This window comes from Brienomyrus brachyistius, chromosome 17 (assembly GCF_023856365.1).
Source record: "Brienomyrus brachyistius isolate T26 chromosome 17, BBRACH_0.4, whole genome shotgun sequence".
Lineage (NCBI taxonomy): Eukaryota > Metazoa > Chordata > Actinopteri > Osteoglossiformes > Mormyridae > Brienomyrus > Brienomyrus brachyistius.
In genome coordinates this window covers 3,445,357-3,461,186 of record NC_064549.1, presented here as the reverse complement: position 1 = coordinate 3,461,186, position 15,830 = coordinate 3,445,357, and the positions used below count along the sequence as shown (strand labels likewise).

Genomic DNA, 15,830 nt, shown 5'->3' with positions numbered 1-15,830 from the left:
AAGGCCTAGATTTGGAATCGAGGTTCAGATTTGAAAAGCCCTGACATGCACATGCAAGTGAGAGTGAAGCTTGAGGTCTGAGCATAGGTGCAACCGTTTATCCAGCGCCCCATGACCTTGCTCAAGGGTCCAAAGGCAATGTGAGTATTCTGCAGAAAAGGGGATTTGAACCACCAACCTGCTGATGACAGGCACAGGGGCCCCCATACATGTCCATATCATGCAACACAATTCCAGAGTCAGAAGCTGGAGTAAAGCTGAGTGCTCTTTACTGTTGTCTTCATTCTCATGAACAACTTGTAAAACTGAAATACAGAAAAACATCCCAGCCCAAAATACATTCATAGCTTCCCGATGTCACAGTGGAAGGTGGACATGATGTTGCTCCCGGCTGTGTAGCAATACCATGTACCGCAGCGCGAACACCTGCCAAAACGACACGTACTACGGCCTCTAAGTGAGCGGAATTCGCCATGTTGTCCCGCATCAGCCCTAACCTGCGCTCTCGTCGGTACCGCCCATTTTACGCAAATGGGCGTGGCTAATTTGCATACGTTCTCAACATTTAGTCTACATTTAACATTTAACGTTTAGATTTAACATTTACATTTACATTTAAGTTTTATATTTAACATTTATATTTATATTTACATTTAATATTTATATATAAACAAACCATATGATAAACAATTTTGAACATAATTTACACAGCAAAAAAACCTGATGATCCACAACACCATTGACTTCTAGCTAAATGTCAGAAAATTGCACTAAATGTTGAAAAAGTGGCAAGTACAAAAATGTTTGCTACCTTTACAAACGGCGCCCCATAGCAATCAATTATATATACGAATTCAACTCACAAGTGATCCTTTTCCAAGGCACAAACAGCGAGAAGAAAGATATGAATGTCATGCGACGTAATCAGTCTATCCGAACAACAGCTGGAATCAGCCAAAAAATACCGAATTACTCTGAAACGCCAACAGGGGGAGGAAAAGCGCTGCAAATAAAGCACGCGCTCATAGAACCTGATAGTTACCATGAGCGCGTGCTTTATTTGTAGCGCGTCAGAGTAATTCACCAACCTGCTGATGACAGGCACAGGGGCCCCCATACATGTCCATATCATGCAACACAATTCCAGAGTCAGAAGCTGGAGTAAAGCTGAGTGCTCTTTACTGTTGTCTTCATTCTCATGAACAACTTGTAAAACTGAAATACAGAAAAACATCCCAGCCCAAAATACATTCATAGCTTCCCGATGTCACAGTGGAAGGTGGACATGATGTTGCTCCCGGCTGTGTAGCAATACCATGTACCGCAGCGCGAACACCTGCCAAAACGACACGTACTACGGCCTCTAAGTGAGCGGAATTCGCCATGTTGTCCCGCATCAGCCCTAACCTGCGCTCTCGTCGGTACCGCCCATTTTACGCAAATGGGCGTGGCTAATTTGCATACGTTCTCAACATTTAGTCTACATTTAACATTTAACGTTTAGATTTAACATTTACATTTACATTTAAGTTTTATATTTAACATTTATATTTATATTTACATTTAATATTTATATATAAACAAACCATATGATAAACAATTTTGAACATAATTTACACAGCAAAAAAACCTGATGATCCACAACACCATTGACTTCTAGCTAAATGTCAGAAAATTGCACTAAATGTTGAAAAAGTGGCAAGTACAAAAATGTTTGCTACCTTTACAAACGGCGCCCCATAGCAATCAATGCTATGAAGCAAAATGTGGGCAGATCCAATATTTAAAACTTTTTTTCAATATTTAAAGTCGGCACTTTGGAGTTTAGTCAAATTCAGATGTCGTTTCCATGGAACCTGTGTGGAGATGTTTTTGTTGGATTTAAAATGATTTTAGTCCAACCACGTACGCCGCTGTCTGGTGTCATCATCCTGCTCCGGTTTTGGGATTTGCAGAAGATAAAAAGGTCAGAAGATAAAAGAGGTTTGATTGTTACCTTAGAATGTCCGGATACCTTAGAGAAAAAGCTCCACGATGTGATGGTAAGCAGAAGTGGCAAAATGCACTTTCATTGTAAAGTGTCTATTGACCAATTTATTTTCTGGTTCCAGTAAAGGTTTGAAGGGATGATTGTCTATCAGGAAGATCACCTAGACACCCCAGTTTCCACCAGGGTGGAACCCGAAAGCCGGAATGTTATTTGTGCATGCCCTCATGTCAACCTATCGGTATTGCAATCAAGGCATTGACGTTTCGACAGTGACATCGCACGGAGCGATTTTCCACATACGATTCAGATGGGAAATTAAATTCACCGTCATTAAAGTTAATGAATGTTACTGGATACTGTAGTAATGTTCTCATGTATGTCAGAGCAGAGCAAAAAAAGGATTATAATGGACAGAGATACAAACGTGGATGTATGTTAACGTATTCTTACAGTTGACACATCAGGTGACCCACTTGTGCTCCTTCCAGATCTTCAGGCTGGGATATTTCAGCATGGAAGACGTCCTTATATACGCTTAGCGCTATTGTGATGTGTTCGTGCTGAGGAAACACTGTGAGGTCAATGCAGGCTTACTGCTCATAAGCTGGTGTAAGGGCCCTTTAAGAAAAGCTAACAAAACTGAATTTGAAAAAAACACTTAAACAGCAACACAATGGTCTTTAACCTGGACACATCAACCACTTTCTAGAGGAAATGTCTCCAATCTCCACTGCTGTCCTTAAGTCACCCAGCTGACCCTATTTAAAGCCCAATATGGTGATCAGTCCCATCAGGGTCAGCTGGGTCACATTACCTGTGACTTTTGCTGGCACCAGGGTGCTCATCAGTTGCCATGGAGATGCAAATGAGGAAAGAAACAAATTCCCCCCTTGCAGATTTTCTACCTCCCATCAGCTTACGGTTCTTCGCCCCATTGTCCGTTTCTGTGTGGACACAGAGATCAGAGGAAGAGCTTCGTGAGGTGCGGGTAGGCCTCCAGCGCAGCAGAGAGGGCCTCCTGCAGGCCTCCAGAGCAGCAGAGAGGGCCTCCTGCAGGCCTCCAGCGCAGCAGAGACGGCCACCTGCAGGCCTCCAGAGCAGCAGAGAGGGCCTCCTGCAGGCCTCCAGCACAGCAGAGAGGGCCTCCTGCAGGCCTCCAGAGCAGCAGAGATGGCCTCCTGCAGGCCTCCAGAGCAGCAGAGATGGCCTCCTGCAGGCCTCCAGAGCAGAGACGGCCTCCTGCAGGCCTCCAGAGCAGCAGAGATGGCCTCCTGCAGGCCTCCAGAGCAGCAGAGACGGCCTCCTGCAGGCCTACTGAGCAGCAGAGAGGGCCTCCTGCAGGCCTCCAGAGCAGCAGAGACGGCCTCCTGCAGGCCTACTGAGCAGCAGAGAGGGCCTCCTGCAGGCCTCCAGAGCAGCAGAGAGGGCCTCCTGCAGGCCACAGAACCGGAGAAGAGAAAGTGGCAGGAATAGACTGTTAGACTGCAGGAGCGACTTCTGGACAGTAAGAAAAATGCCAGGTGAGATATCTGCATGGAACAAAGAGAAGACAGGGCCCCTCCTCTGACCTCTTTTGTCCTGTTGACATTGCGTAGTTGATTTACACGCAGTGACCTGAGCTCTGTGACCAGTATACTGGGTTCTGTGATGCGACACCTTCCTTCCAGGCTGGAGGGCAGCGGGAAGCGGTCGCTGGGATCCTTGGGCTGAAAGTGCCGATGAAGATGGTGCTGCGAGCACTGATGAGTGGCGGCCACAGGGGGGTGCTGCTGAGTGAGGACATCATAAGCTTGCAAGCAGGGTGAGAATGTCCAGCTCTTAGCATTTTAAACTGCCTCCAGCAGTATGAAGGAAAAGACAAGCCTCTGGGTGAACGCTCAGAAGTGAGACAAGGTATGTTTCGCAAAAGCATAATTCTAACAAAATTTGCAATTTACATAGTTGGAACCATAGTTTCCCATTTCAGGCAAACAAGCTGAAATGAAGACTCTGTCACTGCCTCTCTCCTTATGGAGCTGGCACTGAAACCGCCGTAAAAATGCGAAAATCGCTCTGGGTTTCTGTAGATGGCTGTCTCTGGGGATTAATGTCTAGTGATGGACGTTCTATGTGGTCCCAGGTTCCTCCCACGCCGCCACAGCACAATTAGGGGGTGCCCCATGGAGGCTAGATGATGAGTTCCATGTTCAAGAGCATGCTGGGGTACTGGAAAGCCAGGATGAGGTACCAGCGAGGAGAGAACCACAAGTGGCTGGCAGTTGTTATGGGAATCGATTCCAAAGTCAGGGGAAAGTCCAAGGTCGAGCCGTGATGTCATCATCAGAGGGTGGCGCAGTGAGTCAAAAGCACACAGTATTGATTTGTTCTGCTTCTTGGTTAATATACACTTCCTTATTCTGAAGCTGGCAGTTCTGAACTGGACAATACTGGAAGTGTGACTCCCAAGGCCCCGGCAGCACATGGGTGGGTGGAAAGAACTATGACACAGATGCAGCCAATCACAGAGCTGTGGAGTTTCAGGTGACACGACTGGCCCGAGATCGCCATCTACATATTGTTTGAGATACTGCATGCTTCAGGATTCTCAGTAATCTGACCCTCCTTTGTTCCTTTGCAGGTAGCCCAAAATCAGCTTCAGTCCCTTAATCTGGAAAATGAGGAACTGAGGGAACCCCTTTCCCATATGGGATCCAGTCTGTTTTTGCTCTGTCTCTCACGCTCACTGCTTCGCTGCCAATCGCCATACTTTTGGCTATAGCAACTGTGAAGCCTTGAACTATTTGCTGTTACTTGGAAGAACTATTTTCTACCGAGTCGATAAACGCCATTGCGTACCTGTCTAGTCAAAATGGATCTTGTGTACTTACTTTAACTCTATGGCTATGCTATGCTATGCTATGCTATGCTAGCCATGATATTCATCTGCCTTAAAGCGAGCCCCAGAAGTGCAAACTCGCTGTGATTTATGACTGGATTCCAGACTTGTCCCACTTAGCATCCGGCTACAACGAGCTCTGCGTCCCAAATCACTTAGGAGCTCCGCTGCACATGCTGTGCCATCAGGACCTCGTACGAGCGCCCCGCATACTCACAGAGACCAGCACCCATTTGACCTTTCAGCTCCCAAGTGCTGCTGGGAGATTCCAGCTGCCTGACACGCAGTCTGAATGTTTCTCCTGGGATGCCGACATGGGCACGTGGTGTCGTGCTTTTTCCCCTCACTTGAACTTTTAATGAGAGTTAGTAGTCTGGAAGGAGACCGGAAGAGGGATTTGCGGTGCTGGCAGCCATCTCGTTAGGCCTTTACCTGTATAATGATCTAGCTGCCACCTTCTGAAAGCCGCACAGAACAAGAAGATCAAAGGACGCGTCTGTGAACAGCTCTCTGGCTCAGCGCCATCCGCCGGAGCACTAATTAAAGAGAAAGGTTTGTCAGAGATGTCAAGAGGAACCTAACAAGAGTTCGATGGCGGTAGCAGCTGATGCCGACCGCTCGCCGCATCGGGGAGCAGGACTGCGAGTCTAGGTGCGCTGGACCAATGTGAGCCTGATGATTGCTCTCTGTTGCACTGATAGCCTCAGATAACCCACTGCGATCTGGCCTCTTGTACTCAGGTGAAGACCGGTGGGATACCAGCCATCCTCTGGTGGAGGGGAGAGGGATACCTAGTGTGAAGTCCCCCCCCCCCCCCCCCCCCATACCTCTTTCGGTACATTGCAGCAAGCAGGACTCCCGCCAACATCAGGGAAAATTGCCTTTTAACGGTATGTCGTGATGGGAGATCGATTCATCCTGTGGCTGGGATAATGATGAAAAACGAGCTGTTGGCGTGAGCGGGGTCCAAACCGCCTCTCGCCGCTTCGCAGGAACCCTGACAGCTGCTTCGGGAAGATGGGCTCATCTGTACGGAGGCAGAAGGGCAGCCGAGCTCGCGGGAGATGATGCTCCGCCTGCCTTATTTGTCCCAGAAACTGTGTTGCAAGCCGACCTTCCTCTCACCTTTAAATCAGCGCCCCTTCCCTGGCTGCAGACCTGGATCCTGACAGGGTCACGCTGCGTGTCCCTTCGATGGCAGGTACAGCGGGCCCCACACTACTGTCCCACACAGACCCACTTTCACTCCTCGATGTCTCGAGCAGAACACCATGCTGTTCAAACCTCTAATTAGACGATCCTGACCATCCATCTAGCCTGACTGCCTCCCTCGGCACACACACACTCTCTGCGCGCTCTGACCATTGCTCATACTGCCCTACTCTCGTCCCTCTACATCATGCAGGAGGCTCCGCTGCCCTCCTTCTAAGCAAGCTTCTGTCCTGCCCAACCTGTCCCACTGTCCTGAGCACGACCCATGCTGGGCCACTCATGGCGGTGTGTCCAACTGCGCCAAGCCTTCGCAACCCGACACTCACCCTTCTGCAAATGTGTTCTGGAAATGATTCTTTATCTCACCTTGTCCAACAGCAGAGTCCTTCTTTGGGCTCGATCCAGGCATAACACTCCTGCATTCCACTCCTACCTTTTCAACTTGGTATGGTTGACTTCCTCTCTGTGATGCCAAGGCGTTTCCTCATGATGTCATGCTTTGTCATTCATTAATTCCACACAGCTCCATACCAGGCCTGGCCTTTGCCATATGCTTTCTTCTATGTGACTGCAGGTGCTTGAATACATTACAGCTCCTCCTGCAGGCGATAAAGAGTCCGGGGGCATTAGGCTGCCCTCCCCAGGAGACCGCAATGTCATCACACATGAGCAAGAGCATAGTCCTGTTCCGATTGCCCCGTACATGGCACCTCCTGCAGGGGGAGCTCATGCTTAGGTTCCGGAATCAGACCTGAATGTGTTTGTGTGTGCTGGAGAACTCAGGAATGCTAAAACGCTGCGGGGAACCACAAACCTCCGTTTGTTTACACCATGAGCACCGCAGAATGTGCCGAGGTTCCTCTTCAGTGATGTGAGAGCCTGAAACCTGAGAGCAGCGATGTTCTGCGATGGCGCAGGGATCCATTCCGCATCCACGGCCGATGTCACAGTGTCCCCCGGAGACCCAATCAGGAAGCTCTCCGACGGACGATGAATATACAAAACCAACATAAGGAATTGCATGTGGCCCTGAGTTTCAGATGGTAAGCAGAACACAGCGACAAAAAGGGCGTCTGTAACGGGGGGGGGGGGGGGGGGGGGATTTCCTCTGTTGTGGGGGGTAATCACCACAAGCTGTCACATTAAATTGAGAAGAATTACAAGAACATAATCATGTAAGATGTCAATCAAAACATTATTTTTGAAAACCATTATGTCATATCAAAGCTATCGAGATGCTTGTGATACATTTTGTCTAAACCTCTTGTTCCTATGTGGCGCTGACTAACTCACCATATATATTTATTTTGTTGTAAAGTTTCATAACGTCACACCAACGTAAACCATGCATCAGGTAATGAAATGCTGTCATACGGGACAGAGGCCTCGGCCCAGTAAAGACAGGGGGGGAACAGTCGGTCCCGTTAGTGTAGATCAAAAATCACCTTCCGACACCATATCTATGCATTTATTTGTTTGTTTGGTTAGCAGATGCCTTGTTCCAAAGCAACATTGATTTTTGAGAGAAAGCTGGGTCATGAGGTTCCTGGAGCAATTGGGGGTTAAGGGTCTCCTTTAGGGGCCCAATAGGACATCGTTGTGTCAACCACGTGATTTAAACCAACGACCTTCCAATCACAGGCACAGCAATCTAACCCACACTGAGCCAGTTAGCACCTCCCACCTTTTAGGGGCTTCTGCTTCCTTGGGTACACAGTGATCAAAGTCCCTCCCAGTGTGTGAGAAGCCTAATAATAGAAGATGGGGTACAGGAAGGAGTGGGGGGGGTGCGGGAGGAAGCCGATAAAGCCAGACAGTGGTGCCATGATTGATTACAGGGGCTGGCTGTCACCCTACTGGGAACAAGCTAAGACCAGAGATGCTCCATCATTCAGCGGCTTGGGTGTGATGCCTGTGGAACTTTGCCATGGCAACAGGCACAAAGGGGAGGAGTCAGTCACAGAACTGGGCGTGGCCACCAGCACATCAGCCTGTAGAAAGCGGTGAGTCGAGCGAGCCGCCGGTTAGGTAAAAACCCCAGGAAAGTTGCCAGCCGACTGTCCAATCGCCTGTGATCGTTGCCATGGTTTTTTTTTTCATATTGGAGGACAGAAAAACACAAGCTTGGAAATTGCTGTAATTTGGATGCGAAGCAGGACTCAATTAGCAGAGCGCCTGAGGAGACCACGTCAGACGGGTAGCACAGTTATACATACACATGCAGATTGTGTACAAAGCTGTGTGGTTTTTATCAAAATCCGGGACACCCTCTGATTAACAGACTCTTGCCGTCAACTTCATAGACGGAGAAACGGTAATTTTACGGCTGGCAGAGCTTCAGGCGTTTAACCTCAGACGGCAGGCCCTAGAGGGCATTTAAAGAGCGGTAAAGTGGGATTCCTGACAGAATGCCAAACACATTTTGAACATTATAAACAAAACATCAAAGTATCGATTCCACAGACACTCTTAAAATGTCACTTATACGAGAACGAAAAGCACTGCTGAAGGTTAGCATGCCGTGTTCAGGAGGTAAACGCAGTAACGCAGGGATCGTTTCACACTCTCGAGTGCTGTTATTTTACGGCCCAGGGCACTTTCACCACAAGAGCCGGAAGGACTCTATCATTACGCTGAAGATGATGGCTGGCCACGTCCTTCTGCTCGCAGGTCGAAGCCGTTTCATGAAGCACTTGTTGAAGCCCGCCTGACCGAGAATTGGCAGCAGCACCTCAGCCCTCCGTATCTCCCCCAGGGTCTCAGGTCGATGACAGAGGACAACTTTCTCCAGGAGAAAGAGAGGAGGATGAAGATTCTGGAGAAGCAGCTGGACTCCTATGTACGTGAGGCTCCACAGCAACATCCAGGGGACACTGCAGAGGTGCGGCCTCGGTTGCCCTGGAAACGCCAGAGCCCTCCCCTCCCCTCCCCGCCGACTGCTCCGGCCGCCCCCGGTGGTGCATCTTCAGTCGCAGTGAGGATTTGAGAAGATCCGTGGAAAACTACTTTGGCTGTACGGCTCCCAGAAGCGAGACCCTAGGACGGGCATGAGCGGGTCTTCCAGACCCTTCCGCCTCAGGCCACATCAAGCACGGCAGGCAAGAACGTGACAGCAGGTTCCCCTGTGATTAAACCCCAACTCTGGGCTTCATTGAGGCATGCAAACATACACCAATCCGCAAAGGGAAGAGGAGGAAGTAACTGCTGGTTTGGGAGGGTAAGCACACACAGAGCAGAAGGGCATTGTGGGAGTTCTCTTTATTAACGCAAACTGTATACTGTCAAATGCGTAAGGCACATACCACGATCCATAGATACACTGACCTACATGACCCCCGGTCTTCATAACGTGGTGGTACAGAGTGCGCACACCTTCGATTGTACTGGGGGTCTCCGGTGACATTCAGCTACACGCCAATTCATGCGGAGCCAGCTGGTAAGAATGCGCACTCCACACAGGTACTGACCCCCCCACCCCAGGTCCGTCCAGTGGTTCGGCTGCTTCAGTCGTGAGAACTCAGTCGATTGTCCAAGCAGTTGAGCGCGCGATTGTGTGCAGAGGTCCTTTGGTAAGCAAAGAGGCAGATGCCACCCGTGACAAAAAAATGGCATCAAGCGGGCAGGATGAGTGTGACGGTTCATCAGAGAATGCAGAGGAGACACACCAAGAGACTGACCAGACAGCTTCTACCAAAGCCAGTCCCATCACGCAAAGGCACATGAGGAAGACACTCTGACTGAAGCAGAGGAGCTGTCAACAGCTCCAACCAATCACCTTCAACATTACAAAGTGAAACGCTTTTGCTTTGCTAGAAGATGTGCAATTGGAGGGCGGCACAGTGGCGCAGTGGTTAACGCTGCCTCACAGCAAGTTGGTCCTGGGTTCGGTCCCGGGTCCTTTCTGCGTGGACACTCTCCTCATTTTCGCCAGGGGCTCTGGTTTCCTCCCATAGTCCAAAACTGTGCAGGACAGTGTGTGTGTGTGAGTGTGTGTGTGCGCCCTGCGGTGGGATAGGCTCCGGTCCCCCCTGTGACCCCAGTTGGGATTAAGTGGTTTCAGAGAATGGATGGATGGATGTGCACTCGGCCCAGTATAAGCTTCGCCCAGTAGTCCCTTCTCCCTATCGACTGGAGCCATGGCGATGCTCAGTAGCGAGACCCCTGGGCTGGACAGCACCCTCTGCCACAAAAGCACCAAGTCGGCTTCCAGTCCCAGAGGAAATGGGCATGTTGATTTCTTATTTAATTGCAGTGATGGTGGACGCTGTAGAGCAAAGGATGTCCTGGGTGGCGGGGCCGGGCCGGGCCGGACCTACTCGATGGCACCGGGCCGCGTGGCCACGTAAACAAAGACGACGATGAGCAGCACGACCACGGCGAGTGTGGGCAGCACCACGGTGGCCACCTGCTGCCGCGCCTCCTGCATGGCCTGCTTACGCTCCTTCTTGTCCTTGGACGTCTCCTTCTTTGGCTTCCCCTTCAGCTGCCTCATGGCTGGGGCGGGGGGGCCAGGCCGCTCCTCCTGCGGGTGAGAAATAGGAAGCGGCAAACAGGAAGAGTGAGGGAGGGGCCCCCATTCAGGAGAGCAGGACGTGAAAGAGAAGCAAAGCCACACGAAACGTCATCTTTACATCAGACGAAATTCTCAGGGAAAAGCGGAGCGGCTTGAGCAACAGGCACAGACTCGTGCCGAGAAGATTAATCACGGGCAGACGCGCGCTGCGCGAGTGAACTGAGGGGGGCGCTGTGCTACACTCAATCTTACACCAAGGACAAAACTTTACAACAATTCCTATTTCCTCATTAATAATAGAGCTTTATTGGATGCAGCTTGACGGCCAGATGGTCACATCACAAGCTAGAGATGCAATAAATCCACAGCACCCAGATGAGGGCCAACGCCCTTAAATCCACAGCACCCAGATGAGGGCCAACGCCCTTAAATCCACATCACCCAGGTGAGGGCCAACGTCCTTAAATCCACATCACCCAGATGAGGGCCAACGTCCTTAAATCCACAGCACCCAGATGAGGGCCAACGTCCTTAAATACACATCACCCAGATGAGGGCCAACGTCCTTAAATCCACATCACCCAGATGAGGGCCAACGTCCTTAAATCCACATCACCCAGATGAGGGCCAACGTCCTTAAATCCACATCACCCAGATGAGGGCCAACACCCTTAAATCCACATCACCCAGGTGAGGGCCAACGTCCTTAAATCCACATCACCCAGATGAGGGCCAACGTCCTTAAATCCACATCACCCAGATGAGGGCCAACGTCCTTAAATCCACATCACCCAGATGAGGGCCAACACCCTTAAATCCACATCACCCAGGTGAGGGCCAACGCCCTTAAATCCACATCACCCAGATGAGGGCCAACACCCTTAAATCCACATCACCCAGGTGAGGGCCAACGCCCTTAAATCCACATCACCCAGATGAGGGCCAACGTCCTTAAATCCACATCACCCAGATGAGGGCCAACACCCTTAAATCCACATCACCCAGGTGAGGGCCAACGCCCTTAAATCCACAGCACCCAGATGAGGGCCAACGTCCTTAAATCCACATCACCCAGATGAGGGCCAACGTCCTTAAATCCACATCACCCAGATGAGGGCCAACGCCCTTAAATCCACAGCACCCAGATGAGGGCCAACGTCCTTAAATCCACAGCACCCAGATGAGGGCCAACGTCCTTAAATCCACATCACCCAGGTGAGGGCCAACGTCCTTAAATCCACATCACCCAGGTGAGGGCCAACGTCCTTAAATCCACATCACCCAGATGAGGGCCAACGCCCTTAAATCCACAGCACCCAGATGAGGGCCAACGTCCTTAAATCCACATCACCCAGGTGAGGGCCAACGTCCTTAAATCCACATCACCCAGGTGAGGGCCAACGTCCTTAAATCCACATCACCCAGATGAGGGCCAACGTCCTTAAATCCACATCACCCAGATGAGGGCCAACACCCTTAAATCCACATCACCCAGATGAGAGCCAACGCCCTTAAATCCACATCACCCAGATGAGAGCCAACGCCTTTAGCACCCGTAGCGAGCGCAGGATGGCGGATGGGGGGAGCACCAACCGCGGGCAGTAAATCAGCCAGCATTTGGCCTCAAAGGGGCTTGCTAATTAAATTTATCGTTCCCTTTAAGGAAGCTTGCATTTCGGGGGGGGGGGGGGGGGGGGCAATTTAGGTCACAAGGAATGAAAAACATGGCTAATGAGAGGCAAGAAATGCTAAGAAACTCAGAAAATAAAAGCTGAGCTAATGTATTGCTCATTGGTCTAGGAGTATGATTCTCGCTTAGGGTGCGAGAGGTCCTGGGTTCGAATCCCGGACTAGCCCTGATTTTTGGGGCCAGCATGTGGCTCAGTGGACTAAAACTGTGCACCTATAATCACATGTTTGCCAGGTTCAAACCCAGCCTCAGCACGTCTGCGGGTCCGTGAGCGAGGCCCTTAACCCCCAGCTCCCTGGGGGCCCCAACATGCGGCTGCCCTTCGCAGACGGCTTACTCTAAAAAGAGCAAGTTGAGGGAGGCGTAAAAAAGAATTTCCCCACGGGGACAAAGAAGGATTGATTATTAAAAGTGAGGAAGCCTGGAGCACACGGGGGGGGGGCATCTGTCTCGGCTCCTTAGTGGCACTTTCTGACAGGCAGAACGACAACTTTATGGGGCTGGATCTACATGATGCTGAAGACAGCAGAACAGAGTGCGACCGACCGACCGGCCGACAGACGTCACAGCATCTGGGACGCAGACACCAGGTCCAGCTCAGGACTCAGAGGGAAACTGGCCGGCACTGGAGAGAGTTGACCCTCGGTGGGTGGGGTTAATGGGTTAAATGCGTCGGTAAGTAAAATAGCCACACCCATTGTTTCCGGTCCTCTGCTCTGACTTATCATACCACATCCAGTTACAGAGATGGTGTTCAGATGCAGTGCTCAGTCGGAAGCCCTCAGAGGTACCTTCTCTAAACGGCGAGACATCAAGAGATTCGCTCTCGTGATGCGGGTCGGGGGCCACCGTCACGCTCATCGGCTCTGTTATTCTACAGAGGCCCTCCCTGCCCCCACCCACAAGGGCCCAAATGAGGTCACTGGAAGCAAGGGGGGCCCAAAATAACCCTAACCCTCCCCCACAGGGGATTTCGTCCATACGCACCGGCAGCTGAATTCCAAATGTTCAACAAGTAAGGAGCCTGGCTGGGGAGGGGTGTCGGAAAACAAGCCCCTGCAGTATTCTACTCTACAGGACACAAAACTGGGGGTGTTTTTTCATTAAACTGATGGTCCGTTTCAAAGCGGCTGGCTAATAAGTATCAATCTGACAGGGGAATGGGAGACGGGCGCTTCCCAGGAACGTCACGGGGATCGGCTCACTCTCACGGATATGGCCGCCAATGCCATCATCAACGCAGAGCTGGCATGGTCAAAAATGTGCACAGCACCACTTAGCATTCATGCCAACCAATGCGGCGATCCTTAACCTTAAGGGTCGAATGGTTATGACTGCAAATCTGACGCCGCAGTCCCGGAAGGGGGTGTTGCCGACAAAAAAGTCAACACACACACACACACACACACACACACACACACACACACACACACACACATACGAGTGTGAACAGGGGTCGCAAAATATTCCACATGGCACCAAGATGGAGTCTGGCCTCAACCACCTTCTCCTGGGGGCCCAAAAGCAAAGTGTGACCCCTCCAGTGAGAGCTACACCACAGCACTATCCAGTTTAACACTTCACAGGATCAGAGCGTGACCAGCAGACCCCCCCTCCACTGAAAACAGCAGGTCTCGCCGTACACGGGCCAATCACAGGAGCCGCACTCTCCCTCTCCACACCTGTCATGTTACACACGTTATACACGGGACTCACTTCCGACTTGCAGAGTGGGAAGCGAACCCCGCGGATCTCGCCTCCGACCAGCGCCACCGCTAGGCACTCACCCCCCCCACCCCCCCGCCACCCTTTTAGTGGCTCCTTTTTGCAGAGGATCACAAAGAATGGGCACCTGTAGCCATGGCAACATGACTCAGCAGGCGGGCCAAAGAAACGGGACTTAATGAAACACAAAAGAGACGCGAGCAGGTTGACCGTCAGAGTGGAGCGGGCCGGGAGCACAACATGGGCTGAGACCACAACCACAACCGGCGACGCACCCAACTCCATCCTGCGGCTCGAGGTCCCGCCCCATAACTCCGGGGTGCTGCTCGATTTGCTGGCGATAAATTTTCCACATATCATGGGTTTCACTTATGATTCAGGGTTTAAATACGTCCCGGGGCACACCCTCCTCTGCTGTCCAGGAAATAAATCAAATAATAGCGCCTGTAAGATCCCACCAGTGAGCAGGTCTTCATTGGGGCACTGACGAAGGTGCGTGCCCCCCAGCTCATCAAACGCTCCCACCACTCCAGCTCGTCTCTGTAACGAACATTAAACTGCTCGGCCTCTAGCCGGCCTGGTGTCCCCCCCCCAGCCAGCCTTCACCATGACGGTGGAACCTGCGGACAGTTCGGCCCACAGCAGGGCTGAAGCCGGAATGCAGGAGCCGACCAAGGGCGGCAAAACCCGCTAGACTTATTCTCTGACATTCAGACCATTTTCCAGAGGCGGGATATTTCTCAAAACTCCGACCCAGCAGAAACGACGTCTTTTCACAGAAGCCAGCAGACACTGGGCAGGTGCCGTAACTGCAGGAACACAGTCATGCAGTCTGCCACGGCCAGCTGACTCCGTACTTCTACCCAAGAATCCTCAACAGCACAGGGATGACACTCCCACCCCCCAGGACGGCATTTACCGTACACCTCTACCCAAAGCCACGGGCATTTTTCTGTCAGGGGAGGGTCTGCCGGTCCCTGCAGCAAATCCCTGGGCCTGGCTCACAGACCCACTGGTGGCATCACTCTGCCGACCCTGGGGTCTGAACCACTGACCTTCCGATCACAGACACAGAGTAGCACAAGCATGCCACGCCACGGTCACGCCTGATCTACAAGTGCTTCAGACGATCCTGCAGCCAGACACTGGAAGCTCCCCCCCCCAGTTCTATTTTTAATTACCCCCTAGGGTTCTGCTTCAGGTGCCACAGTCAGCCACGTGCCTGAGATCTGAGGCCATCCGGCTCGTGTGGCAAACGACTGCGGAGGCAGAGCCCAGTTCAGCTCCCTTTGTGACCAGCTCCGATAAGACGCTTGTTAAAAGCAGCCCCTATGGCCTCTTTCCCTGTCAAAGGGGGAATTAAATCAGCTACGCGACACGGCGCCCATTTGCGTGCAAGCAGCCAGCCAGGCGTGCTGGTGCTCCAAGGGAGCCAGCCTCACAGAAAGTGAATAACGGTACCATGTGGATCAGGGGGGCTGGAAGCTAAAGGTGGCAAAGCAGGGGGGGCACTTACTGTTGCAGGAATTAGTGGTCTTCTGGAGACGTACCAGGAGGTGACAGGCAGGGGGGGTGAAGTGGCGAGGTAATTTTGGGGGGCTGACACTTCATGCAGACTGCACTAAAAGGAACAGCGCCACCTGTGGACAGACAGATCCACACAGTCCCCCCCCCCCCCCTCCAAAGGGGCAGTGGTCAGCAGAGCATTCCGGACCAGAGCAGCAAGAAAGGAAGACTGGCAGGCAAATGGTCTGGGCCATTAGGGGGCGACTCCAATAATACAGAGGAATCACAAAAAGCTACAGCGTCAGAGCGAACAAAACGA

The 15,830-nt window shown here is 51.5% G+C and overlaps 1 long non-coding RNA gene across 2 annotated transcripts; it reads left to right on the top strand.

The window, feature by feature from the left end:
- Positions 1-10,819: 10,819 nt before the first annotated feature.
- On the top strand, positions 10,820-12,285 carry LOC125712322 (uncharacterized). 2 transcript variants are annotated; one of them, XR_007383255.1, is made up of 3 exons: positions 10,820-11,035; positions 11,631-11,980; positions 12,016-12,285. It is a non-coding gene; the product is annotated as an uncharacterized LOC125712322 (long non-coding RNA). The 2 variants fall into 2 exon arrangements; XR_007383254.1 differs by lacking the exon at positions 10,820-11,035 and having other exon boundaries at positions 11,618-11,980.
- Positions 12,286-15,830: the final 3,545 nt, after the last annotated feature.